We start from the raw sequence: 27,051 nt of genomic DNA, 5'->3' as shown, positions 1-27,051 counted from the left end.
GTAGTGTCATATGCTATGTGTTTAATTGATAACATGCTTATGTGACTATATGGGTATAGAATGTAGTTTCTAGGATGTTGATTGGATCCTTGGGTTTCTGGGAGTCTTGTTGGAAAAGCGCTTGATCAATGCTATTTCTAACCGGAACTCTAGTAACGCCTTGGGACTGTCATTATCCGGAAATAAAATTCGTAATTGATTATGTGATTATGTGCTTACGTAGAGTGAATTACAGTTGTCCAGGTATTAGGACGTGAGTGAATTAGCTTCGGCACATTGTGAATGTGCTAATGTTCTTCGTTACCTTCATTAGGATGTCAGGACGAGGAAGAGGTGGTAGGCGTGGAAGGCAGGAGATGCCTTTACCGGATGATATTCCAGCACAGCAAGAGAGAGTTGGTCAGGCCAATGTGGCCAAGCCAGCGAGTCAGCAGGCTATGAGTGCCTTGGTCCAAGAAATAGCAGGAGCTTTGGGTATTCTCAGAGTTGGGAATCAGGATCAGGCCCACGTTGCTGAGGCAGGGCCTTCTTTCCTGAAGAGGGAGTTCTTTCGGTCTAACCCAGACGAGTTCGTTGGGGATCTGAAGGAGCCACTTAAGGCTAACGAGTGGTTGGAACGGATGGAGAAGACGTTCGAGATGCTTGGCATTGAGGACGAGGCTTTAAAGGTGACCTTCGCATCCTTCCAACTGAAGGGAGATGCGGGTCAGTGGTGGAAGTACGAGAAGGGCAGTGTTGGTGGTGCATGGGGGGCTTTGTGGATACTTTCCAGGAGAAATTCTTATCTTCGCTGCCAAGAAGAAGCTGAGGGAACAGTTTTGCCAGCTTAAACAGCAGGGTTTGTCAGTGGCCGAGTTTGAGGCTACTTTTACTAGCTTGTCCAGGTTTGCACCTGAACTTGTGGCGTCCGAGGAACGACATTGCTTTGAGTTTGAGCGAAAGTTGAGGCGTGGACTCAAGTTAAGGGTTGGAGGGTCTTTTATTCGAGAGTATAGATGTCTGGTGGATGCTGCAGCTCATATGGAGATTATGATGCAGGAGGAGGATAAGGAGAGGCATAGAGGCTCCAAGAGGAGCCAAGATGGCCAAGGTGATGGCAGGAGACAGAGAGGTTTTAACCCTCAGCAGTCTCAAGGTGGTTTGGCTAGATCGACCTTTCCAGTGCCGAGTACAGGCTCTAGGAGAGGTAATCAGGGAGGCTTGACTTGTTTCACATGTGGCCAGCTGGGTTACAAGTCTTCGGTTTGCCCGCAGAAGGGAGGGGGTCAGTGAGCTGCTTCTTCTTCGGCTCGACCTCAGGGCCAGAGTCAAGGCAGGGGTCAACCACTGTCTTGCTATCAGTGTGGTTAGCCTGGGTACCTGAAGAGGTTTTGCCCACAGTTGAGTGCCACTTCGGGAGCGTCTGGTTCTAGGCAGACGCAGAGTTATCAGCCAGCTCAGTCTGTGCAGGCCTCGAGAGCCAATTCGGGAGCTTCGTCATCCCAGTCTGTGCAACAGTCTTTTGCTCCTAGAGGTGAGTAAGTGGATCAGGAGCCTACAGGGCACATGTATGCCATTACCGCTTAGGACCTAGTACCAGCTCCATCAGTAGTGAGAGGTACCTTTCTATTTTGCAACTCGGTTGCTAGTGTATTGATTGATACGAGTGCGTCCCATTCTTTTGTATCTGCTACATTTGCATCTGTTTTGGAGTTGGAGTTGGCACAATTAGCATCTCCTATATGTGTTGTATCACCTATTGGGGATGAATTGATTTTGAAACATGGATGTAGAGGTTGTAATATAGAGGTCGCCGGTTGTCGGCTTCCGTTTCCTTTTGTAGTTATGCCCATGAAGGGTTTTGACGTTATTTTGGGTATGGACTGGCTATCGTCATATCGGGCTGTTATTGATTGCCACCGCCAGAGGGTCACAATATGTACCTTAAGCGGGGAGTGTTTCCATTTCTTAGGGGATCGGGTTGGTAGTGTGTTGCCACCGGTGTATGATCTGCGAGGGCGGAGTGAGCTTAGTGGTCTCCTTGCTAGCTTTATGAGTGGTGCGTGTGATGAGACCCAGATTGTATTGCCGAGGGTGGTTTGTGAGTATTCGGATGTTTTTCCCGAGGATCTCGTTAGTTTGCCACCTCACCGAGAGATAGAGTTCTCTATTAATTTAGTGCCCGACACAGCGCCGATTTCTATGGCACCTTATCGTTTTGCCCCAGCCGAGTTGAGCGAGTTAAAGATTCAGCTCCAGGAGTTGCTGGATAAGGGTTTTATCTGTCCTAGTGTCTCGCCATGGGGAGCACCGACCCTCTTTGCTAAATGGTGCCCTGAGACTTTGTATCGACTACCGAAAGTTGAATTGGGCTACGGTTAAGAATAAGTATCCTATGCCCCGTTGTAGACACCCCATTTTTGACTTACCTTAAGACTCAGACGTCACTAATTGAGCGCTCGGTGATGTTGCATATTGTACTCGACCTGAGGTTTCAGAGTCTCGGCTGAGAGCCTTGCCTACGGACTTCGAGGCACTTTTGTGCTTTGCCTCGGTTTGCGAACCAGGTCCTGTTTTCTCTGTTTTCTCTTCCCGAAGGGAGGGAGAGGTCTCATAGACCATCTCTCAGTGGCCATAGGCTACGTTTCGTGGTCGTAGGCCATTTTTCCCGTTTGGAGCCCAGTTTCCGGTTTTCGGAGCCGTCGGCCGTGTGCCTCGGTTCGGGACCGCTTAACTACCTCCGTTTACTCCAGTTTTTGGCACACATCTTATTTCCTCCCTTTAGAGGAACACTGTGGCCCTGGATACCACCTTCGTGGTCATACGCCACTTCCGGTGCCTAACAGCCTGTTTTTGGGGCCCCGAACCGCGCGTTTTGGCCCCTGAACCTTCGTTTTGCATCCGTTTTGGTCCATTTTTGGTGGGGACCCTATTTTCATTGTTAGGAAGGTGGTAGGATGGTGGCCGGCCACCTCTTCCCCTGAAAAGCCAATTTTCTCATTTTCTCTCTCCAAAAGCCGATTTTTCTGACAGAAAGCTGGTTTTTCTCACTTTTGAGCCACATTTTCTGGCTTTTCATACCACCATGATGATCTACTCATCTGGGAGGCCACCAATATGGGTAGGCCGACCAGTAATTCTTCTTGATCCTTTTGAACCTTGTTAAAAAGCTAGTTTTTCTCTCTCTTGGGTCACATTTTCTGGTTTTTCATCACAGGGTTGTGTTCTACTCATCTGGGAGGCCACCTTTCTGGGTAGGCCGACCAGCAATTGTTCTTGAACCTTTTGACCCCTAGTCGGCCGACCAGGGGGAGTGGTCAGCCGGCCACTTGAACTGGTCGGCCTGCTTATTGCTTTTTCCCTCTTTGAGTGTAATCTAGCTGTGCCAGCTGAAGATCATTTGGTGCATCATCCATACACGTGTATGGAGGATCTTTGAAGCTTCCAAGAGAATATTTGGCCTCTCTTCTCTATAAGAGAGGCCCCTCCTCTTCATCTCAGCTGGTTAGACACTTTTGCTTAAGGCTCATCACCTCCCACCTCCATTGCTACTATTCCAAGCTCCAAAACCCTAACTTCCTTGGTCCATTTTCACTACAACCCATAGCACCACACCACCATCATCCATTTAAGTCCCTTGGAAGTCATTTGCAGAGGTTGAAAGCTCATTTCCTTGGACCAAAGGCTGCTGGAAAGTTGGGCTACAAGGGTAAGCTCCTATTCTCCCCATTTTTGCACTATTTTGTTCTATATCTTAGCCCTTTTTTCTTACATTTTTGGGCTTCGGACTGAACTAAAAAAAATATTATTTTGAGCTCATCTTCATGTTTGATTAAGGACTTTTCTCTGTTTGAAGTCTTTTACTCCCCCTTTGTGCTTTATCCCTCTTTTGGGGCTTATTTTGCATGATATATTAGCCCTGTTTTTGAGTATTTCTGGGCTTTAAGATAAACTGTGAAGTACCTTATTTTGAGTCCCTATTCAACTTTGTTGAAGGGCTCTTTACTGTTTGAGGCCATCTACTGCCCCTTTCCCTTTATCTCTCTTTTAGGGCTATTTTTGCATCATATTTTAGCCTTGTGAGCATATTCGAGATTTTCCATAAACTGTAAAATATCTTGTTTTGAGCCCCTATTCAACTTTGTTGAAGGGCTCTTTGCTGTTTGAGGCCTTTTGCTGCTCTGTTTGTTCAATCTCTCTTTCAGGGCTGTTTTTGCATGATACATTAGCCTTATTTGTGAGCCATTTTAGACCTCGACCTAAACTGAAAAAAAATCTTGTTTTGATATCATCTTTATGTTTGATTAAGGTCTATTCTCTGTTTGGGGTCATCTTCCCCTATGCATGCTTCATTCCTTCATGATTAAGGCTATGCATTAGAGCACTTGCATTGGCCATGGTTTGGCCTCTTAGCCACTGAAATCCAGTGGATTTTCAGTAGCTTTGACACATTTTTGAGGGCCAAAATTAGAGGGGGTGACCCCCTCTCTCCTTGTCTTGTTTAGGGATCTTTTAGGCCTTCCAAAGGGACCCTATTTTATATGCATTGAAGTCACTTTCCAGGCCTTATTTTGAGGGTTTTGAGGTCTTCCTTGGCTCTGTCCAAGGCCCATTTCGCCATATTTTAGGTCTATGTTGCATGTGTAGACCAATCCCATTCAAGGCCCTTCAAAGAGGCCTTTCTTTGCATGTTCCCTAGACCAATTTCAGGGTCAATTTGGTGAGTTTTAGGGCTATCATATTTGATTTCCAGAGTTGGTTGTGCCATGCTAAGTGTCCTTGATGCATATGTTTAATTACCCCTTGTATGCCCTTTCAAAGAAGCCCCTTATTTTTGCACATGTTGGCTGCATTTCAGTGATTATTTGGACATATTTTGGCATGTTTTATTCACTGATTTTTGCTGGTTTGGTGAGATTTCATATGCTTCATATGCATGCCATGTAAACCATGTTTGCTAGTCAAAGTTGCATGCTATTTTAGTCCATCATGTTAGCATCTTTTGGTCATGCTTTGAACTAGAAATGTTCATGTTTTGGGACTGCCTTGGTTCTGTCTTTGTGCTTCATGGTCAAATAATGCATGCTTTGTATAGCTACAAGTTAATACATGTGCCTAGTTTTGAGTTTCGAGGCTTACTCCATGCATCGGGTGCCATGCTTGCATGATTCGAGACCATTTAGCATTATGTTTCAGTGCTAAAAATTACATGCTTGAAAGTCATGCTTCATCCTTGCCATGCTTTAGTAGAGTGGCATTCAATGCCTTAGGTTCGGTCCTCGGTATGCGTGCATGTGTGCACGCATTTCGGTTGTCTCATTTCCATCATATGGCCACTGATGTGAGTGTGGCTGAGGTCCACTCATGTTGGTGTAAGTCCATTATGCATTGTGTATGCCTTTTCAATTCATAGCATTGCGTATGCTAGGTTGCATGTTAGAGCATTGTATATGCCATGTTACATCGAGCATTGTGTATGCCATTTCATAGCATTGCGTATGCTAGGTTGTATATTAGTCGCATTGTGTATGCCATCTCATTTGCATTGTGTTTGGGATAGGAGTTAGCCCGAGCACGGAAAACGAGGGACGTTTCGTACTCTGAGTGACGAAACGTGTCTCAATTCCCTATCACCGACACTCCGGATTACCCATGATGGAGTTTAGGTCTTGTTGTGTTTTCATGTGCATTCATTTCATATTGAGTCGTGCAATTCGACTCCTTGGCCATCATGCATCGATATGCGTGATTGGTGGCACGAGGATCGAGGACTACACTCCCTGAAGAGTAATCATGCATACATATGTGAAATACATTGCCATGCCCCTTTGTTGCTCTCTGTTGCAATAAATCAGAAATCAGCGGCCTTTTGGAGCGTTGCGCAATATTCCGAAAACAATTGCAAACAGAGGCGAATCGGAGCATCGCAATGGATTTCCGCGCCAAGCAACTCGAGCATGCATTATTCATCATTTGGAACAGAGCTGAGGCGGTCCATGGATTTGCGTGCCAATTTACCTGCTTTCCTAGATTAATTTGTTAATTAATTAGGGTTTTCTATTTATTCAGACTGTATTATTTATTCGGACCCTCCAAGCGAGGGCAATGTTGTAATAAGTGTGCGTGAGTGTGATGTATGTCTTCCAACCCCACGTCTTTCTCCATTTTATTTACCAGCTTATGATGGTTAGATTAGGGCATGTTTCAATTAGTATACAGTATGATAGCATGTTTGCATTCATTCATCTGTCTTGCATGCACCGGGCTCGGCGAATCATACTAACTGCATTGTATTTCAATTCCAAATTGAATACTTGTTAGTTGTAGCATTTCATATGCCATCTTAGAATAGCCGAGCCTATCTTAGCTGCATTTTGCATGTGTTGCATTAGGCATTTCTGTACAGTTAGGATCATGCATTGATTTCTAACTAGTTTCTGTTTTGGCTCGGAGTACTCGGTAAGTTTTATGCTTTAGCATCCTTGCATGTGTGTGAGTGACTGCCATGATAGCATGCTTACCATGAGGCTAATTGCTTATGTGATATAACTGCCTGAATGCCTGTGGGTGAAGGTTGGGTTATTTGGATTGGAACAATTCATCAATTGTGAGTTTTAAGCCCACTAGATAGTGGTAAATCATCTTGTTTTCTAAGCCCACATGAGGGTGGCAAAACCTGCATTTTAGCCTACTTGCGAGTAGCAAACCATTTTAGAAACAAACATGAGATGTGTTGTTCCAATTCGGGCGACCCAGTCTATCCTTGTATGCTGTGCGCATCACATAGTAAATCTAGGCTAATAACCGGAATAAGAACGCATAATGTTTTCAAAACTAGATATCATGGTTAATAGAGGTCAATCTTTGATCGGGCGAGTGGGGGTGCTCACGAAGTGACCTTCCCCAATCGTACCCAAGTTCCCGAGCCGAGGTAACTTTGGTGATGACGGACACGTGGCCTTAGGCAACGAGTCAGGGTTTCCTAAATTTCCCAAAATAAAATATTTAGGTTGCGACTCTGTATCTGGCAAAGCAGTCCATGTTTGGCACTTCTTTCAAAAAATCTGTTTTCAAAAACGATTTGCCGGATTTGGACTGTTTTATAATTTCATCGGTCTTGCATTGCACTCTGCGAGATTAGATACAGGAATGTGACATTGAGTCCTGAACTGTAGTGAGCCCAATGAACGAAACGAGCGGGATTTCCCTCCCGGGACGTTCGGGGACGTCTACAGTTTCTGGCGACTTCGCTGGGGAACTTAGAGAACTTGATTCGAACTCATGATATCTTGTTTTGATTATACTTATGTGTTTCTTTGCATTGCATTTGCATTGGTGCGCCTAGGACACCGTATTTGCCATCTGCTATTCCTGAACGGTTTGTGGAGGCTCGCTTCGAGAAGCGTGCCATAAGGCTAACCGGTTACGGGCTCTGCCAGTATGGGAGCACAAACCCCGGTTTTACCGGGGCACCCTTTTGACCATTCGACCTAGTGCATATTCGGAATCCATAGTGACCGTTCCAAACTAGGACAGGTTGCTTACCCGTTTATAGGTTGTTTGAAACCGCTGCGTGCATAGTGAAACCCTAGTTCCTGACAAAATAGGACAGGGAAACCTTACCTCAACATATGGGTGTTTTGGCTCTTACTTGTTTGTTATGTGCTTTTAGAGTATGTCTCTATACGAATGCATGTATCAGTCTGCAAGTTTGGGCATCAGGCCTGCGGGCACCAGTTCAGTGTTTCTGGGTATCAGGCCTGCGGGCACCGGTTCGGTATTTCTGGGTATCAGGCCTGTGGGCGCCAGTTCAGTATTTTCGGAATCAGCAATTAGCGGGTATCAGATTCAGCTTCGGGGGACAGTGATTTGGGAGTAGTGGTTTGGGAATAATGATAAGTCTTTGAGAACAATGTACCAATTGCGTGTTAATTATACCTGACTGTGTGTTGTGTTTATTTACGCCGTTATGCTGTCCATTTGTCTGCTCGTTTATTTCCTTATTATTGCTTTATTTATCTTTTTGCTAGGTAGTTTAGCACAATTGCTCCAGACCAAGCAGATATTCCCCAAGCACTCTGGACAAAAGGTCGCCGACTCAATCGATCTGAGGATCTGGTCAACGGATAACCAGTGTTCTACTCTCTACCCCCGGTTATCAGACGGAGGCTGAAAAGGCGCAGTGTATCTGAGCAGAGGTTGCTAGAGCAGCGGATTACCCCATCAGTGGACAGTCGGATTGAGATCCCAATTGTTGCTATAGAGATAGACCTGCCAGTAGTTCAGACAGATCAGGGCAGTATGGCGGGACCGACAGGAGTCGAGGAAATGATGCGTCAGATGTAGGACACCATGAGAGCCATGCAGCAGGATGCTGTTCGCCGGGATGAATTTGCTAAACAACAGGCCGAGATCATGGCCCAGCAGGCAGAGTTAATTTCCAGGTTGCAACAACAAACTGGGGCATCTGCTTCACACCCAGTTCCTCCCCCACCAGGAATCCCAGCACCCGAAGAGGCGCCAAATGTCCAGGCAGATACGGACATACCAACGGGGCCAGCTCCGCCCCCAATTCTGCCCCAGCTATCTAAGGCACCTATGCCTATCAATCAACCAGACTCTCCCTTCGAATTCGAAGTAGACCATACAGCACTGAAATTGAGCAAGCTTGAGAAGTTATTCAAGAAATCCCAAGGGGTAAAGGCTATTCCGGATATCGAGGACGGATACACCGACGTGGCTATGACGCTGCCGGATAGGTTTAAAATGCCGCAAATTGATCGCTTCGACGGATCTGGGGACCCTATGGTGCATCTCCGGCTATTTTCAGATATACTACGGCCAATAGGCCTCACCAGACCACAAAAGCTTTCACTATTTGGCCGGACCCTGTCGGGTGTGGCCGCTATCTGGTATGCGAAGTTAGAGGACGATGTCAAGCGGAGTTGGGATGAAATGGCCGAGGCCTTTGTCGTGCAATACTCTTACAATACCCAAATCGAGATTACGACCCGAGATCTCGAAACAATAAGGCAGGAGCCTAAGGAGAGCTTCTCGGATTTCGTAACTCGGTGGAGGGCGAAGGCTTCGATGATGACCCTAAGGCCTACCGACAAAGACCAAATCAGGATGATTGTGCGCAATCTCCAACCAAAACTGATGCAAAAGATGATTGTGCTCCCCTTTCCCACTTTTTCAGATCTACATGAAATAGGGATACAAATTGAAGATGCAATGAAACAGGATCTGATTGACCAAGATAGAGAGCAACCCCGAAGAACTTTCAACCGCAACAACAACACAGGCACCAGCAATGCCACAAATACCAGAGCTTCAGAAGTAAGCATAGTCACCACCATTCCCCCTCCCCTTCCAAGACCCATGGCAGCTACACCTTTCTCTGGCGCATCCAGAAGCAACACACAAACCACTCGATTCCAACCCAGAGGCCAAAGAACCTTCACCCCACTGTATATGCTCCTGTCCAAGGCTCTAGGGGTATTAATCAAGGAAGTGCACCTAAAGCCCCTGGAGCTGAGGCCATTGCCAAATCCACTCCCTCCTTCTCATAACTCGGCAAAATACTGCGCATATCACCAACAACACGGTCATGACACTGACCAATGTTATAGATTGCGTCATGAGATTCAAGACCTCATTGACAAGCAGGTGATTGTACCTCCAGAAAAACCCAATGTCACAACAAACCCTCTCCCACCGCACAACCAAGCTCCACCTCCCAAAAGAATCAACTTCATCCAGACTGGGGTCGTGTCTTACGATCCCAGCAAATATATCACTCCTTCCCACCTGCTTAAGCCGGAGGTGCTCCTTCCTGATTGCACTAGCTCTTTGTGCATGTTGGACATCTCCAGAATCCAACCCCAGCCAATGGTGGTGACTGGCAAAGACAAGCATGCGTGACATTTACGTAATGTACGATTTATGGTAGGATATGAGAATATTAGCTTACATGATCTTTGAACCATTTAGGGAATTCTTTTCGATGTCTGTTTTCGATGTCGAACGCACTGGCTCTTTGGTGTAACAAGTTCTTGTGCTCCCTAGTTACAAGAAATGCGATTCAAAAATATTTACTAAGATAAAGACTAATCAATTTACAACAAACACATTATAAATACATTTGAAGGATTCATACTCTACGTGTTTATCCACTTCTGTGCTATTGTGTAGGACAAACCAATGAGCCATCTCGCGTTCAGCTACGGACACATTAGATGCTCTTGTCATTGGACCAAAGGGTCGTACAGTTTGAGTGAATACCGCCAACCCTGGGCCACGGTCACCCATGTCATAATTCCTTTCTGGGTGGTTAAACAATGTTTCAACTCCATCCAAATACATTGAACAAAATGTTGTACATTCTTTGGAAATGTAAGCCTCGGTATTAGAACCTCAGGATGAGCTTTGTTGGCCACAAACCCTTTTAGACGGCCAAGCAACCTAACAAGTAAGCCGATGACAATGTTATACTGCAATCTTTATATCAACAGTAAAACGTTAATTAAAATTTGACAGTAGTACGAGGGCTGAGTTAATACCTCTCAATTGGGTACATCCATCGATATTGCACTGGGCCTCCAAGCATAGCCTCTCGAGGCAAGTGAATTGCCAAGTGGACCATGACATCAAAAAAAGCCGGCGGGAAAATCATCTCAAGCTTACAAAGTATGAGTACGATTTGTTCGCCCAATTTCTGCAAATCTGAACGCCTCAATGTCTTTGAACACAATAGTTTGAAGAAATTTCCCAACTCAAAAAGTGTCATTCCGATTTCCTTATTAATGTAGCCACGCATCCCAATTGGAAGAAGTCGTTGTATAAGGACATGACTATCATGACTTTTGAGGCCAGATAATTTTCCAGCTTGAGCGGTCACGCAATTGGAGATATTTGTTGCATAGCCATCAGGGTACTTCATTGATTTCAAGAAATCACAAAAGCTTTCTCTCTCTTTCACAGACAATGTGTACAATGCGGGAGACTTCTCAAAGGACCCATTAGAACGCCTCTTCAAGTGTAACTCTTTACGTATTTTCATGTCCTCCAAATCTAAGCGTGCTTTGTCCGTGTCCTTGTTCTTTCCATCTACGCTCAAAAGTGTCCCAACGACATTGTCACATATATTATTTTCAATATGCATGACATCAAAGTTGTGTCGAAGCTTCAACGTTTTCCAATAGGGCAAGTCAAACATCATGTTTCTCTTGCTCCAATTCAAATTTTGATGTTCATTCCTTTGTCATTTTCGATTTTGTGGTTGCTTTCCATACGGCTTGTAAGTCTCAGAATCAATTTGCTCTAGTATTTGGTCCCCCGATAAGTCCAAAGGTTTGGACCTATGCTCCGTTTGACCATTGAAGAGCTTACTTGTTCGCCAAATGTGGTTCTCAGGCAAGTGGCGACGAGCACCCATATACCCTATTTTACTTCGTAATCCCTGGGACGATGCATTATTGTTACAATTAGGGCAAGCCAAGTAACCCTTTGTACTCCACCCTGACATGTTACCGTATGCAGGGAAGTCATTTATGGTCCACATTACCGCCGCATGCATTCTAAAAATTTTCCCGTTCGATGCATCATATGTTTGCACACCATGCTCCCACAAATTCTTCAATTTTGCTATTAATGGTTGCAAGTAAACATCAATGTCACTTCCAGGTGTCGAACGTCCAGGAATAAGCAATGACATCATGCAATATGGCTCTTTCATGCACTTCCACGGTGGGAGCTTGTAAGGCATTAAGATTACGGGCCACATGCTATATGATGTGCTCATATTTCCAAATGGATTGAAACCATCTGTTACTAGCCCTAGCCTTACATTTCGAGAGTCATCAGAAAATGTCGGATGTTGCTTATCAAAGTCCTTCCATGCTTCACCATCGGTCGGGTGCCTTAATATGTCATCATCCACACGCTTCTCATTGTGCCATCTCATATCTGCGGTTGTTTTTTTGGACATATACAGTCTTTTCAACCTCGGTGTCAAAGGAAAGTTCCGCAATACCTTGTGTGGAATCTTTTTACCACCATCATCGTTCAACTTGTATCTACACGCGTCACATGTAGGGCATTTCTCCAAATTAGCACTCTCCTTCCAAAATAGTGCACAATCATTCTTACACGAATGAATTGTTTCATATCCCAAACCCAAGTCACGTAAGAACTTCTTAGCATCATAGAGTGTCCATGGAACTGTTTGACCACATTCTGGTAGAATGTCCTTGAATACCTACATAACCATATCGAATGACTTGTTGCTCCATTTGTTGTACACCTTCACATGAAGCATCTTAATGACGAATGATAACACAGAAAACTTTTCACATGTCGGGTAAACTTTGCGTTGTGCATCTTCGAATAACCTAGTGAACTTATGCAAATCCTCCCTCTCCAAACCATTAGGTTCCTCGTCGGCATGATCATCCATAAGACCACTCACGTAAATTTCTTCCAACATAATAGGCAATTCATCCATGGGCGGATCATCGATATCTGTCATACATTCGCCACTACCTCCACATTGGTCATTTGATACACTAGGACGAGACGCGGGAACATATTTCCCGTGGTGCACCCAAGTTATATACGAAGATGCCATTCCTCTTCGGATCAAGTGCATCCACACAACTTGTCTGCTATATTTTGTGTCATTAATGCCGTCGACACACGGACACCTAATTTCATCATCTACGCCTACATTTGCCGTGGCAAAATCAAGGAATGACTTCACTCCTTGTTGATACTCTTTACTTGTCGACCTATTATTCATCGCCATCCAACTCTTGTCCATTTTGTTACCTACAACTCACACAAAGATTAACCGAGGAACAAATGAGAACACGCATTTCAAGTTGAGATAGATTATGTTGTTTTTCATTCACTGTTTGGCTTGTCACATAAATCTCTTTTAGGGTGGGACTTTATGACCCGATTTGTTCTAGAACAATGCGTAATTATGGAAGTTAATTTCAGAAATGACCCGTAATTTTGGACCACTAGATAGCATAACTAGGTACTAGTGAAACCCTATGGTCAGTAATAATTTAATGATATATCAAAAGAATCAAAACCATTTTCATGCTCTCAACAGTGTGTGTACATGACATGATAAGCATTTTATGGTCACTGTCTCAAATATTTTGAGTTGCATAGTTAGAAGACCAAGGAGAAGAGGTATTTAGGGATTCTTCATTCTTGCTAAGTTGAATAACTAGACCGAGTCTTATTTGTAGTTTGCAAACAATATAATATTTTAATCTATAAATGTAAGTAATGGAAACTTTGGGAACTTAACGCATATACAAGGGAAACACTTCATATATGACACTGACATACCTACTGAAAGAAGCATTATAATGCAAGAAACTACGCCTCTGTTCTGTAGGCTCACTGACCTCCAATACACTTGGGGGGCCTTCCAATATATGACACTGACATATTTGTTTTTGTTTCTCTATTGTAGTGCTTCGTCTTAAATATAGTTTTTATTCAACTTTGTACTTAAAGTAAAGTAGAAATTTGAGTAAAGTTTGAAGATGTTTTAAGTATATATAGAAGTTTGCATCATATTATTGGTTGAAGTTCAATCAAATGAACACAAACTAATTAAAGTGGTAAAATATAGCTGACTATAAATAACATTCTTCTACGTCAAAATCTTTAGAATATATGCAGTATTTGTAGATCTCCAAGCTTGTCGTAGACCTGGGTTATGATACTTTGTTTTCAATGTCTCAAATTATTCTCTCTCTCTCTCTCTACACTCCAAATTGCTTGATTCATAGATTGGTATACATACTACTACTACTTACAGGCTCCGACATTAATATGGTCCCTTAGTGGACTCATCCTTTTCATCTAACCCGACAATGACTTTGCAACTGAATTTGTACATTGAATTGAAAGCCCCTATGTCTATATCTATTGTCTACGTAGACTTTGTATTATATTATGTAACCAATTTGATGTACTTTAAGCTTGCTGGTTGTTTCCCATATGAGACCCTTCTTTTTGTAAAATTTCTGAAAAAAGAAATCGATCACAAAATGAAATAGAATTCTTTCATAAAGATAAATTTTATTTTTTTGTGAATTTTATGTAAGATAATTATGTATAGTTCTGAAATTGATTTATGTACAAATACAATAATTGAGATTAAGGAAGATGTTGTTCATTAGAGCATGAGCAATGAGGACATGAAGTAGTAACTTCATTGGGAATTTTTTTTACTTTTAAATTTATTTATGGAAGTGTCATGTTGACAATATTACACTCCTCCATACAAGACATTGCCCTAGTTTTTGTAGCAAATTGCTTGATTCACCCCAAGCATTGCCCTAAGTTTTAATTTCAATCACATTTCAATAACAATGCCCTAATTTTCAGCATTTCCTAATTGATTTCTGTGTGTTTTCACATATATATATATATATATGTATGTGTGTGTGTGTAAATAGAGATAGAGGCAAAGAGAAGGAAATTGAGAGGGAGATACAGAGAGAGGGAGAGACAGATGCGAAATGGAGGACATACCTAGAAGGGAGTTTGGGGGATGATCCAGGAAGCCTTGCGATGATGGCGATGGAGACAAAGTTGTAGAGAACATGTTAGTCGGCAATTTCTTGCAAGGTCTAAGTCTGTAATGAAAGAACAAAACTTAAAAGCATCCATTATGATAGTTGGTCCCAAAAAAAAAAGAAAGCAAAGAAGAGAACAAAAAATAAAAAAGTAAAGACAGAAACACCAAAAAAAGAGAAAAGAACATTCATCCTATTCTGAAAATCACAAAACAAAAAATCATATGTGATAGATGTGCATGTCCGCTACATGCATATTCACATATTTCCAACTCCAGCTTTGGGCATAAACGAGCTTTGTCATTCTTTGAAAATATGGACTTAAATTAATAAGGAGGCAACATCAGGAATATGCCGCCATGATGCAATCATCATAAATTTCCAACCTGAACTAAAATGGAAGCATCGAGGTTATACTCTCCTCAGTTCCCATACCAAGAGCAGCCTCGTTGTAGTTTTTTATGTAATGATGTTTAAATATTACTATAATGTAACTATCATGTTTGCTAAGTAGTTTCCAAGAATTTAACAAGTCAATGCTATCCATTCAAGACAAGGCAATGTTATCCATCCATAAACTACCATGCTTATTTATCGCACAAAAGTAAACATTTACGCTAGGCAATGCTATCCATATGTATGATTTAATTGTATATCTAGCTCAAAACCATAAAAATTCCTTTTGAAAAGGTAATGCTTACGAAAATAATTGTCTTATGAAAACAATTAATTGCATATCACAAGTATGAAGCGTAAATCCCTAAAATTCAACTATAAACAACCTCATTTTTTGTTGTTGTAACTTCACTGAAAATTTCCCCAAATCTACATAATAACATGCAAACAAACACGCGATAAACATGAATTACAGTCTTGATTCACCCCAAGCATTGCCCTAGTTTATGTAGCAAATTGCTTGATTCACCCCAAGCATTGCCCTAATTTTTCATTTCAATCACATTTCAATAACGAGGTAAATTTTCGCATTTCGTATATGATTTCTGTGCGTTTTCACATATATATATACTACTACTACAATACTTTGCCCTAGTTTATGTAGCAAATGGATTGATTCACCCAAGAAAAGATTCTAATTTTTAATTTTAATCACATTTCAATAACAATGCCCTAATTTTCAGCATTTCCTACTTCATATTCTGTGTGTTTTCACATATATATATATATATATATATGTATATGTATGTGTGTGTGTCTGTAAACAGAGACAGAGAGAAACAGAGGGAAATCGAGAGGGAGATACAAAGAGAGGGAGAGACAGATGCGAAATGCTGAATCATACCTGGGAGGGAGTTCGAGGGATGATCTAGCAAGCCTTGCGGTAATGGCGATGGAGAGAAAGCTATAGAGAAGAGGGCAGAGGCGTGAGTGAGACCCAGTGACAGAAGCGTGAGTTTACATATGATTTGTGTATATAATCGAGTATATATGGAATGAAGGTTGTGTATATATGATTTGTGTGTGTGTGTGTAAACAGAGAGAGAGAGAGAAAGAGGGAAACCGAGAGGCCTCTATGAGATGTTTAAGAAATCGAGAAGGAGATACAGAGAGATAGAGGGAGATACTTGGGAAGGAGTTCGGGGGATGATACAGCAACTCTTGCGGTGATGGCGATGGAGACAGAGGCGGGAGTGCGATAAGAGGGAGATGGACTACTTTTGCAATGAAAATAAAAGAAAAAAATATTTATTACCGACCAAAATTCATTTTCGTCGCTAATATATATTATGAAAAATTAATATTCCCTCCACAATTTCGTGGCACGTTTGGCTACAAAAAAATAGTCGGTGAACCTTTATTATTTGGCGACCAAAATTCAATTAGTCGCCCAAACCTGATTTTTTCAACGACTAACACACTATTAGTCGCCAAAAATTAAATAAATACCAATAAAAAAAAATAATAATGTTTAAAGACTATACAATTAGTGACCATTGTTCAATTTAGTCAGCCAAAAGTTTATATTTAATGACTAACATATAATTAGTCGCCATTGGTGAAGACTATTCCGACTACATATGACATTAGTAGCGAAGCAGGTCACATTTACCGACCAAAACAGTTTAGTAGCTAATACATCTTTATTTGGCGACAAAATATTGTTTGGTAGCTAATGTGTGTACCATTGCCGACCAAAAAATTTTTAGTAGCTAATGTGTACACCTTTGGTGACTAAATTGAGTTTAGTCGGCAAAATTAGTCGCCAAAGCTGTTCTTTCTTGTAGTGACACAACTCTCTCTTTTATTTTCCTTTTTCAAATACATGTTCTTAAGGGTTCTACCCATTGTTTTTAGATGTGTTATTAATGATTTCCTTGTGTTAAAAATGATAAGAGTTGAGCCATGATTCTACCCCTCTTGTAGTTCCCCTCATTTCGGTACAAAACTATCTTTTTCATACCAATCTCTCAAACTTTCCAAAGGCACACCTTCAAGCAAATTTTCTGAGTTTAATATATGTTATTTAGCATGTTTTCATCACAAAAGAAATGAAAATTTTCCCTTAGTGGATCCATTTCTCACAAATCTTCTTGTTTTGGGTATTGTGCCTTAAGAATCTGTTTTCACAGCCAACTTTCAAAATTTCTAGAAAAAAGTAGAAAATTATTCTGGACCTCAATTTTATGTCAAAATCTTTCTTAAGGAGTTATCTTTCAACTAAAATTGGTTTCATTGAAAAATAGTGAGCGGTTTGTAAGAAAATCAAATTTTCGTAATGGTCGACAAATCTGGACAACGCTGGAACATTTCTTAAATAACTAAAAATCTAGAAAAGCTATCACATTTTCGAAACATGTTCTGAAAACTAAATTGAAATCTCTACGAACCATACGAAGGCTAGGTTCGGGAAATATCTGAAATAGCCCTTTTGATTTTAATCTTTAAATGGTATTGAATCTGGAAATTTAGTTTTGCATGGGTGTTTTATGCTCTTGTGCACATGAATATTCTTATTAGTTTATGATCATATCTTGGTATGGTATTTCATGTGTTATGGTTATGTTCCTTATCTTCTTCATTTTAATGATGCTCATGCTTATGTGGATATTACTATCTTGTTGAGTTTGTTCTAACTTGACTTAAAACATTGATCTAAACGGAAAACTTAATTGGGATGGTATTGGGTTTTCGATCACTTGAATAATGAAGAGATGATAATGTGTTATGTATGGATTGATGGGATGTGCTCCCTAATTAAAGGTTAAGTCTTGTGCAAGTAGTTGTCGCGTAAACCCTAGAATGGAACAGACGTATTCGGACTCTTTGCGATGGTTTGATTGGTGAGATAAGGTTGGGTCCGGATGGGACATTCTGGAGGATAAAACTTTTTGGAAGGATAAGGTTGGATTCAGGAGATAAAAAATTTTTCTTTTCGCTGTGCCTTTTGAGGCCCTACGGTTGGCGCTACGCGATATATAACTGTTGGTAGGCATCCGGGGTTAGTTCTGCAACAAAGCAGCAAAAAGGGGAGTTCTGAATAGTCCGGTGTCCAATTCTTGTGGTTGGGAGGATGAAATCTCTTTGGGGGATTTCTAGAATACTAACCACTAACATTATAACCTTTGTTATCTATTTGAATAACATGTTTCTTTCCTCAGTTATTAAAATTGCTATTATTGACTTGAACATCATGCTTTATTACTTGCTCACTATAAAAATGATGGTGTATTGGAATGGGAAAAAGAGACGGGGTGTGTGTATGCGTTTACTAGGCATTCAAAGCTCATGGCGTTTCATGCCAGGTATTGAAGACTATTAGACCGATCGAAGGCAAAGCTGAAACATTTGAGGACGTACGACTACCCTGGGAGGATTAGAAACTAGTTTGTAAATGTGTTTTGAGGTTGTAAGTGATAGATCCCATGTTGTATTTAAGACATGATTTTGTAACTTGCATATATATAACATTTGTAACCTATCCTTATACTCTGTCAACTCATGTAGGCCTTATGTTAATACCTTGTCAAGATCTGTCAAAAAGGTAGTTTTGCTATCTAAGGTGGTTGGACTTTGAAGGGAGACTATTTTGACTCCTCCGACCTTCCTGGGATCTTGCTTGGTTATTAGCCAAAGGACTCATTAGTGACGTTTCCTACTCTTGTAACCTTAGATAAACCCTGTATTTAGTGGTTAATATATTATCTGATGTTCCTGATTTTTGGGGCGTCACAGTAATGGTACCTCTCATTCAAAACACAAGCACATTTCCAACCATCTCAACATACTAGAATGCATAATAACACAAGTGTAACACATACACGATATTATTCAACACAACAATGCCATCCTCCACCGATGACCAAGGACAAAATCTCTAAGTAAAGGTATTAAATACTCACAGGACAACAATCCAATTCTAGCAAGACTTTCAGTCCAATAAATGTGATAATATGTAAAGGTTCCAAAATCTGACCCCAAGTTCATTATCAATTTACAAAGGGTGATGACTTCATTTTCTTTCAAAAAGACCAATTTTCTTTATTTTCCAATCCACACAACTCCAACCATTTTCTAAGAATTCATTCTCGTCATTTTACAAAACCAAAACCAAATCCATCGTTTTTATTTTACAAAACCAATTCCATTGGTATCAAAACCATAACTCAACTCAACTCAACTTCACATGATTAGTCTAAAACAATACCAACACCGTGGTTACTTCTTTTTTTATTTTCTTTTGGTATAACACAATTATACAACCCATATTAGCAAAGTATAAAGATTATTCAACTTTCTCCCTTTTAAATCCATTATATCAATAATAGAGTTTTCCTCCATTTTAAATCCATTAAATCAATAATATTAAATTAGGGCTATCATCCCTCTCTTCACAAACATAATAAATCATTTCCCAAATAACCCAATAACAAACAACTTAACAACTCCAATCACAAATATCAAACTCTAGAATCCCCTTTCATGGCTTTCAAGAAAATTTATAATGAATATGATTTTTATGCAATAAAATCTACCACATATGTATCTATAGACGAAGTATTGGAAAGGAACAAGGAAATCCCTACCTAGTGAAGCGAAGAGAAAACAACTCAAAAATCACAGGCGACAAAACCACGAACTACTTGGATCAATAGAAAGCCCTTGACAAGATTTACAACCTTTCTCAAAGGAGCAAGGCAAGGAGATGCTTCAAAGTGAGTAGATCTAAAAATCTTTGAGCAAAAAGTGATTTTGGAGAGGAAGAGAGTGACTTACGGGTTGGAGAGGGAAAAAGAGAAGAAAAAGTAAAGAAAATGTTAAGTGAGGGACCTATTTATAATGCTAGGTCAAAGTAAAATGAAGTCCCAAAGTCAACCCAAAAGATCAAGTCAAAATCTCCAAAAAGTATGGCCTAAATCAGATTGAAATCTGGAAAAAAAGTCGCAAGTGTCGACCTTTGCAACACAGGTGTCAACCCTTCCAAATTTGGTGTCGACCCTTCCAAATCTGGTGTCGACATCAAATTTTAGCAAGCAATTTTTGGACAAGGGTTGACCCTTCCTAGACTGGTGTCGATCCTTGTGGCCAACAACAAAAGGAAGGTATCAACACCACCAAGACCGATGTCGACCCTAGAACAAGATCTTTAAGTTCCCAAACAACTTTTCAACATAAACAAACGTGAACGAGTAATCCCAACAAGTTTGAATCGATTTTCACTCATTCAAAACCAAGATACAACAACACCAAAGATCCCTAAAATAAAATAAAGGATTCAAACACACTTCCCAAAAGTTTTAAAAAGGTACAAGTGCTACAATATATATATATATATATATGTTATGGAAGCTACTACTTTTGGATTAAGATCTTGTTGATAGATAAATATGAACCCGTCATATGTAAATTATTTTGGGGTGTTACATCCTATGTTTTTGTTTTGGCTGGTTATTGTCTTATCAACTTGGTTTAGTGCTAACATATGATTGTACTAGTTAGACAGTGCCAACCTAATTGGGATTGTCTAATTTTGTTATGATGCTCTTTGCATCTTCTGTCTTCTGTTTTTTAGTACCTTTTTTTTATTGTATTTAGTGATATTTTTTTTTCAAAAAAAAATAAATTTTTACTAGAGGAGCCTCCAAAAAATGAGCATTCTACATCTCCCTAATTTTTCTCCTGCAAACTCTTCCTAATGATGTGTCAAACAATTTTGAAAGGAGAGAAGAGTTTGAAGAGAGTTGATTAGGTAGTGTTATTCGCCATGGCATTGGGGGGGGGGGTGGGGAAAAAATTGAGGGATAGAGCATTACAAAAAGCTAAAAGGAAAAAGTAAAAAATAGTTGACTTCTTCTTTTATTTTATTTTTTGGATTTTTTCATTTTTTAAAATTATTCTACACTAGACAATTGGAAAAGTAAAAACTTTTGACACAAATTTTAAAAAAACAAAAATTACTAAAGATAAAAAAAAATGGAAAAAAAAATGTGATACTAGTATTGTCTTCACAAATATTTACAAATTCATAAAAAAAAAAAAGAATTATAGCTTTAATTATTTAAAATAAATAAAATTTACCACTAATTTATTTTTTTTATAAAAAAATTACAATTTTCCCAAATTTCTTTTGCTTGATTCATACATTGATGTGTTATTTATTTATTTTTTAAAAAATAGTTATCAAAATCACTAATTTTGTATTAGACCTAGATCATCAGATCCACAGGTCACACCCAAGTGGAACAGCATAAGCATATAATTACATGGTGAATTCTAGCCCTCCTTTGGCATAAGTTTTTTTTTTTTTTTTTTTTTTTTTTTTTTTTTTTTTTTTTTAAGGTAGTGGGATAATTTAATTACAAAAATATAAAATAAGTTAAAAAAGCCAATAAGATAAATTGTCATATTCAAATCATAATTATTTCACATTCTCTCTTGTAAAAATTAAAAAAAAAAGTCAAAAAACCAAATTGAAATGAACTTTTTACCCTAACTAAAACAATAAAATCAAAAAAAAAAAAAATTCAAAAATCAAAAAAAGCCAACCCACTCCAAAGAAGTCTATAATCCGCACCCTTCATCATAAGTCATTTTAATTATGTCAATTTTTTTTTTTTGGGTTATGATTAATTTTTTTTTTTATAATTATTCTCTTCCTTCTCTTCACCCAATTTTCCCTAGGTAAATCGCACTTTTTCATTGGTTCTTCGTTGTTTGTATTTTATCTAGTTTTATTTCCTTATGTCAATTTGGAATTGCAATTCAATCCGTGAGTTCTCAGCTTGAAATCTATAGGAGTAATTTTTTTCTCAGGAAAGATTTTTGTTTGTATGATTTTCCTCATAAACAAACGGGTGTTTCAACTTTAATTAAGTCGACTCACATAATTTGTGGAATTTCATGAGATAAGCGTAATGCATACTCTCTCACTGTCTATATTTCTCTTAGAAGCATAATTTGCCTGATTTTTCTTTTTATTTTTTTAATTATAAATATTTGAATTGACGCTTTTCGAGCTTGTTGTTTTGATGGCAGAAAATTTTGTATACTGAAATGGCAGCAAGGAGGCCTAGATTAATTGCTTTGTTTGATGTTGATAGCACTCTTACTGCTCCCCCGAAAGGGCCAATTTCCTTCTCCTATTCTTCTTGTTTCATTTTAGCACATTATTAATTTTGTACCCGAAATTTTATTTTATTTTTTATTTTGGTTTTTTTGTTATACAGTGATATTTCTTATAATCTGTAAGGCTGTCTTTGGATCGTGGATTTGAAAAGAGAAAGGAAAATGTGAGTGAAATGTAAATGAAATATAAGTAGGAAAGGAAAAGGAGAGGGAAATGTAAATGAAATATAAGTTTCTTTTTTTTTCCCTTGATTTCTCTCGCTTGTTCCTTTCTATTTCCAAATCTCTGACTAAATCTATGATTCGAACACAGTCTAAAAATACATAAAAGCGGCTTTTTTACCTGTTGGTTTCTTGGAGATTAAGGGCTGTCTTAGTGAATGAGGTGCTCCCTTATCCGATGTCTGAATTCAAGTGTTACCGCCGTGATGTAGTTACCCCTACCCTTATTCCCTGTTTATGAAAAAAGAAAAGAAAAGAAAGTACCTATGGGTTTCTTTTTGACTAGCTTCAATGTGGAAGCTTATTAATTGGAAACATAGATCCATGTAGCTGACAACCTATTAATAGTGATCAGGCTTGTCATTCGTCATAAGATGATATAAGTTCATGGTTTTGATACCTAATTTTATGCCAAAAAATTATAAAATGCTCGTGTTCCTGTCTTTTTGTATCTTTTAAAGATGGTTAAATGCTCGTGTTTCTGTCTTTTTGTATCTTTTAAAGATGGTTAAATGCTCGTGTTTCTGTCTTTTTGTATCTTTTAAAGATGGTTAAATGCTCGTGTTCCTGTCTTTTTGTATCTTCTAAAGATGGTTAAGTTTCCAATTTAGCAAGACCCAAGTGGTTATGATCATATGGAACTTGCCATATTTATCTGATTTGTTTAGACTGTCTTGGATCAATACAGAGATTTTGGTGGCTTTGGTGAAATTCCTTTTTATTTAACATTTGCATTTGCTATTCCAATTTCAGGTTGTTACTCTGTATATGCTGAAGTTCATGCAGGAACTTCGAAAGGTACTGCATTGATTATTGTGATAACCCCTTAATGCAATGTGGAGTGATTTTTTTGTCACAGTTTTTATAAATTGTCCTTGAAACTTACAATTAGTGACATTTTTCTTTGATGAATTTTTCAAATTGTCCCTAAAAGTTAAAAATTAGTGACCTTTTTTTGTGACAATTTTTTAAACTGTTACTAAAATTTATAATTAGTAGCATTTTTTGTAACAAAATTTTCAAACTGTTGTTAAAAATTGACAATTAGTGACATTTGTTTCTTAGATCTTGCTTGCCGAAAAATCCACAAAGCCAAATACCCTTCTCATCTCGGATTAAGCCACCAAACCTACCTTGATTGCATTTTACACAAAATAAAAGTAATCGATTTTTTCAATTGAAAACACACAAACAAATAAATAAAAATAAATAAAATATATTGATTGCATGAATCACCTCCCCTCACAATATTAGTAAGCACCACACTAGGCATGAACAAAATTATAGGGGTGCAACTCGGGTGGATTTGGACGGTTGTTTGTGCTTATTCCAAGTTGTTGGGTTTTTATTTGGTATAAGATTTGGATTGGAGAGTGTTGTTTGACCCATGAAGTCTATCATAATTTATTGCATTTATGATTAAAAGATAAATGGCAGTTGTATTTTTAAATATAAATCATCTATTATTTTTTTATGACAAATGTGTTATATATTGAATATGTTATAATTATCAAATTAATTAGTTTTTTATTTTTTATTATGAATGATATACACAAAGAAATTATAAAAGTAAAATGAAGAGTTTGGATAATCGGCCTATGGTGGGTCCCACAACCGTAATATGTTTTCTTTTTGGTAAATTACCAATAACTCCTAATAGTTAGACTTAATTTCTATCAAGTCCTATTAAAAATAAGTTTTGATAAAATTATCCTTTTTCTTTATGACAAATATTTTCTATAGCGCTTTTTAAACAATAAATCCAATTATTATGATATACACATAACTGCCCCTTTTGTTTTTGCTAACAACACACTTCTAAAACACTCTTTCACAACCTTCAGCGCCTGGTGGTATTTAAATCAGAATTCAGCCCTCCACGCCTCTTGAAAAAAGCTACTCATCAAAATTCCATGGCGGAGAAGGAGGATGTCCCTGATCGGAACCCTAGGTTCTTCGTGGCGGTTCACGTCGGCGCGGGATTTCACGCGCCGTCGAACGAGAAAGCTCTTAGGTCCGCCATGAAGCGTGCCTGCCTCGCTGCTGCTTCTGTTCTTGGCAAGGTATTTCCTTCGGATCTCCTCTCTTTCCCTCCGTTTGGTTTCCAAGAATCTTGAGGAAAATAAAGGAAAAGGAAATTTAAACTAGAATATCTTGAATCTATGTATTATGTCGTTTTGTTTGTACTCTAAACATTTTCCAACTATTTTCAGTTGAAAAGGTAGTGTTTGGTTTACTGGAATAGAATATGATCATTTCATCACAATGTCCATTCTCACATTTGGTTTGCTAAAAAATGAGGAAAAATGCATTATAAATAGAATCATCATTCACCATTGTAAGTGTGATCATTCACCATTGTAAGTGTGAATGGTCATTTCATACAGATTATATAGATTGATCATTCCATTTTATTCTGCTAGGTATTTGCATATTGATGGAGGGCCTGCTCTCAGAAGTGTGTCAGCATGATATATATACACATATAGAGAGAGAGAGAGTCGTCATGTTTGGATGGCCCTTTTAAAGTTTCTTAGTAGGGATTACCATTATTCTTTTTTTTTTCCTCGTTACTTTCAGGTTGTATGCCATTTTCTGCGCTTCCTAGATGTATCATAGAAGTAGAGCCCTTGTTATTCTGGAGCATGAACACTGAATATGACTGAAAATTTGTTTTGGATATTATGGTGGGATGGTTTAATTTGATCTATGCTTTGGAAAACACGAGACAATACAGGCTTGGATGAGGATGGTGGTGACCATTGTTGGACATGAAAATTCTTTTGAACATTAACTGTCTTGACTGTGGAAAATTAAAGATCATGTGCTGTTGGAATCCAAGGATAATGGAGAAGCCTAAGAGAAACAATAGCTCAACAACATGGTTTGGCTGTAGGCCTAGATTCATGGTCAAACTGGCCAAATGATGATTTAGGGTATATCTTGAATTACAACATAGAAAACCATTTTCTTGGTAACCTAGTGAAACCCACTGATATTTCTCTCACTTGTAATGCGGTCTGCCTTCACTTCTATCAATTTTGTTAATCTTGAATTTTATCAATTTTGCACTTTATTAAGGCATTAAAGATTTACTTTGTGTTGGATGTTGATTGTCTTGAGTAAGTTACATTGTTGAATCTATAGAAATTTGGAGCATGCAAATAATCGTTAGTGGTGGAAAATAGAACTTTTCATTTTAAATGAACTAGAATGATGTCATGCACTATGGGCATGAACTTATCTCATTGTGTGATTTTTGAAATTTATTTTTTAATGAATTATTGTAACTGTCTTCATTGATTTATATTTTTTTCCTCAACTCATTTGGAAAGAAAAATTCTTACACAAATGAATTAATCAATTTCCTTTGTACTTTTTTGGAAATAAAAAAAATATAACATATCTTTGGGAGTAGGCTTTACCGAATGGGATGCTGCTTTAATATAACAATATAGATTAGAATGAGTGTTAAGAGGATCTTCTTGGATGCTGCTCAGCAATTTCCATATTGCTTGATTTGCTTTACCATGCAGGCATAGGTTCACTAAAAGAAAATATTTAAATTCACTCATATTTTGAAGCTAGAAAAAATTATGGATCTTAATGAGCCTTTAAACTTAAGAGACTTCGAAAAACAAAAGCTACTCTATATTTATTTTCAAAGCGACTTTTAATTTGAAAAAAATAAATTAGTTTCTCTTCGTCAGTAACAACCCCAGGCTATGCCTTGTAACTACATTGTGCTTGGCAATGGTTCATTTGCACATCAATGATCCTTATTGTTTTTTAACTTCAAGAACAATCCACCCTTAGAAAATAGTAAAAGGAAAGCATAACTTAGAACAATAATTAACTTGATTTTCCTGTCTTGGCTATTTGTTTTCCACAATCTTTTGTCTAAGTCCAAATCAATAGAGGATGATATGTTGCTGTAGGGCTTGTTTCTGAATCTCTGTTGGAATTATATGCCTCTAAGGTCCTTTTCTTCCTCTTCCTTTTCAAACTATTGTATTTAGACTTCAAAGTTGTCTTATAGTGATTATTTATTATTATCTTGTCTGCTAGACAAAAATGTTTACCCAAGTCATCCTGAGCTTAGCATGAATCAAGATTGCTGCTTCATTAATGCTGCTGTCCCTGTTAGAATCTTTTATTGCTACTATATTGGTGACTTAATGCAGTCAACAAGTAGTTGTGTGGAGTTGATATTAAAATAGAATGGCCCCTAGAGCTTACATGAAGATTGCATAATGAAGGCTCATCATAATGCCACTTTGATTGGCAGATAACAGTTGAGCAACCATGATCAAGATGACATACTAGAAATAAGATTTGATTTTGGAAGCAGCCTATAATGAGACACTTCTTATTTGATGAGATGCACAGAGCCCAAAATACTTGATACATTTTTGGTGGGGAGAGTGGGTTCGGTTTGTGGATGGGAGTTTTAAATGCTCTACTTGTGCAACAATGCAACCAATCCAATCTTTTGCATGTCACTTGATTGGAAAACTAATCTGTTTTCAAGCTACAAAGCTGAAAAGTAATAGTAGTGGGTGGTACAAAGAATTCTTTATTTTCTTTTGTATAAGATGCTTACATGCAACTTGGATTACGTGGAAAAAAAGAGTAAGAAATTTTACAATGTGGACTCTAAAGT

The 27,051-nt window shown here is 38.7% G+C and overlaps 2 protein-coding genes across 4 annotated transcripts in view; one reads left to right on the top strand and one right to left on the bottom strand.

Annotated features, from left to right (window-relative positions):
* The window catches only part of LOC114282822 (putative E3 ubiquitin-protein ligase HIP1), a 230,783-nt gene that overhangs the window by 30,477 nt on the left and 173,255 nt on the right, over positions 1-27,051 (bottom strand). Inside the window, exons 1-3 of one of the 2 annotated variants that reach the window (XM_082906861.1) lie at positions 16,169-16,253; positions 15,886-15,945; positions 14,542-14,645 (exon numbers count right to left, since the gene is read on the bottom strand). The exons of the other annotated variant lie outside the window; for it this stretch is intronic. The gene's annotated coding sequence lies outside the window, so the exon portion shown is untranslated. Of the gene's footprint in view, positions 1-14,541; positions 14,646-15,885; positions 15,946-16,168; positions 16,254-27,051 lie in introns of those variants that run through there. 2 annotated transcript variants of the gene reach the window in all.
* LOC114294174 (putative disease resistance RPP13-like protein 1) overlaps positions 1-27,051 on the top strand; it is a 141,232-nt gene that overhangs the window by 86,030 nt on the left and 28,151 nt on the right. The gene's annotated exons all lie outside the window — the stretch shown is intronic.

This window comes from Camellia sinensis, chromosome 2, assembly GCF_055761805.1.
Source record: "Camellia sinensis isolate YWXY chromosome 2, ASM5576180v1, whole genome shotgun sequence".
In the NCBI taxonomy this organism is placed as follows: Eukaryota; Viridiplantae; Streptophyta; class Magnoliopsida; order Ericales; family Theaceae; genus Camellia; species Camellia sinensis.
Note: the sequence above shows the minus strand (reverse complement) of the source record. Positions and strands in the feature narration are given on the sequence as shown.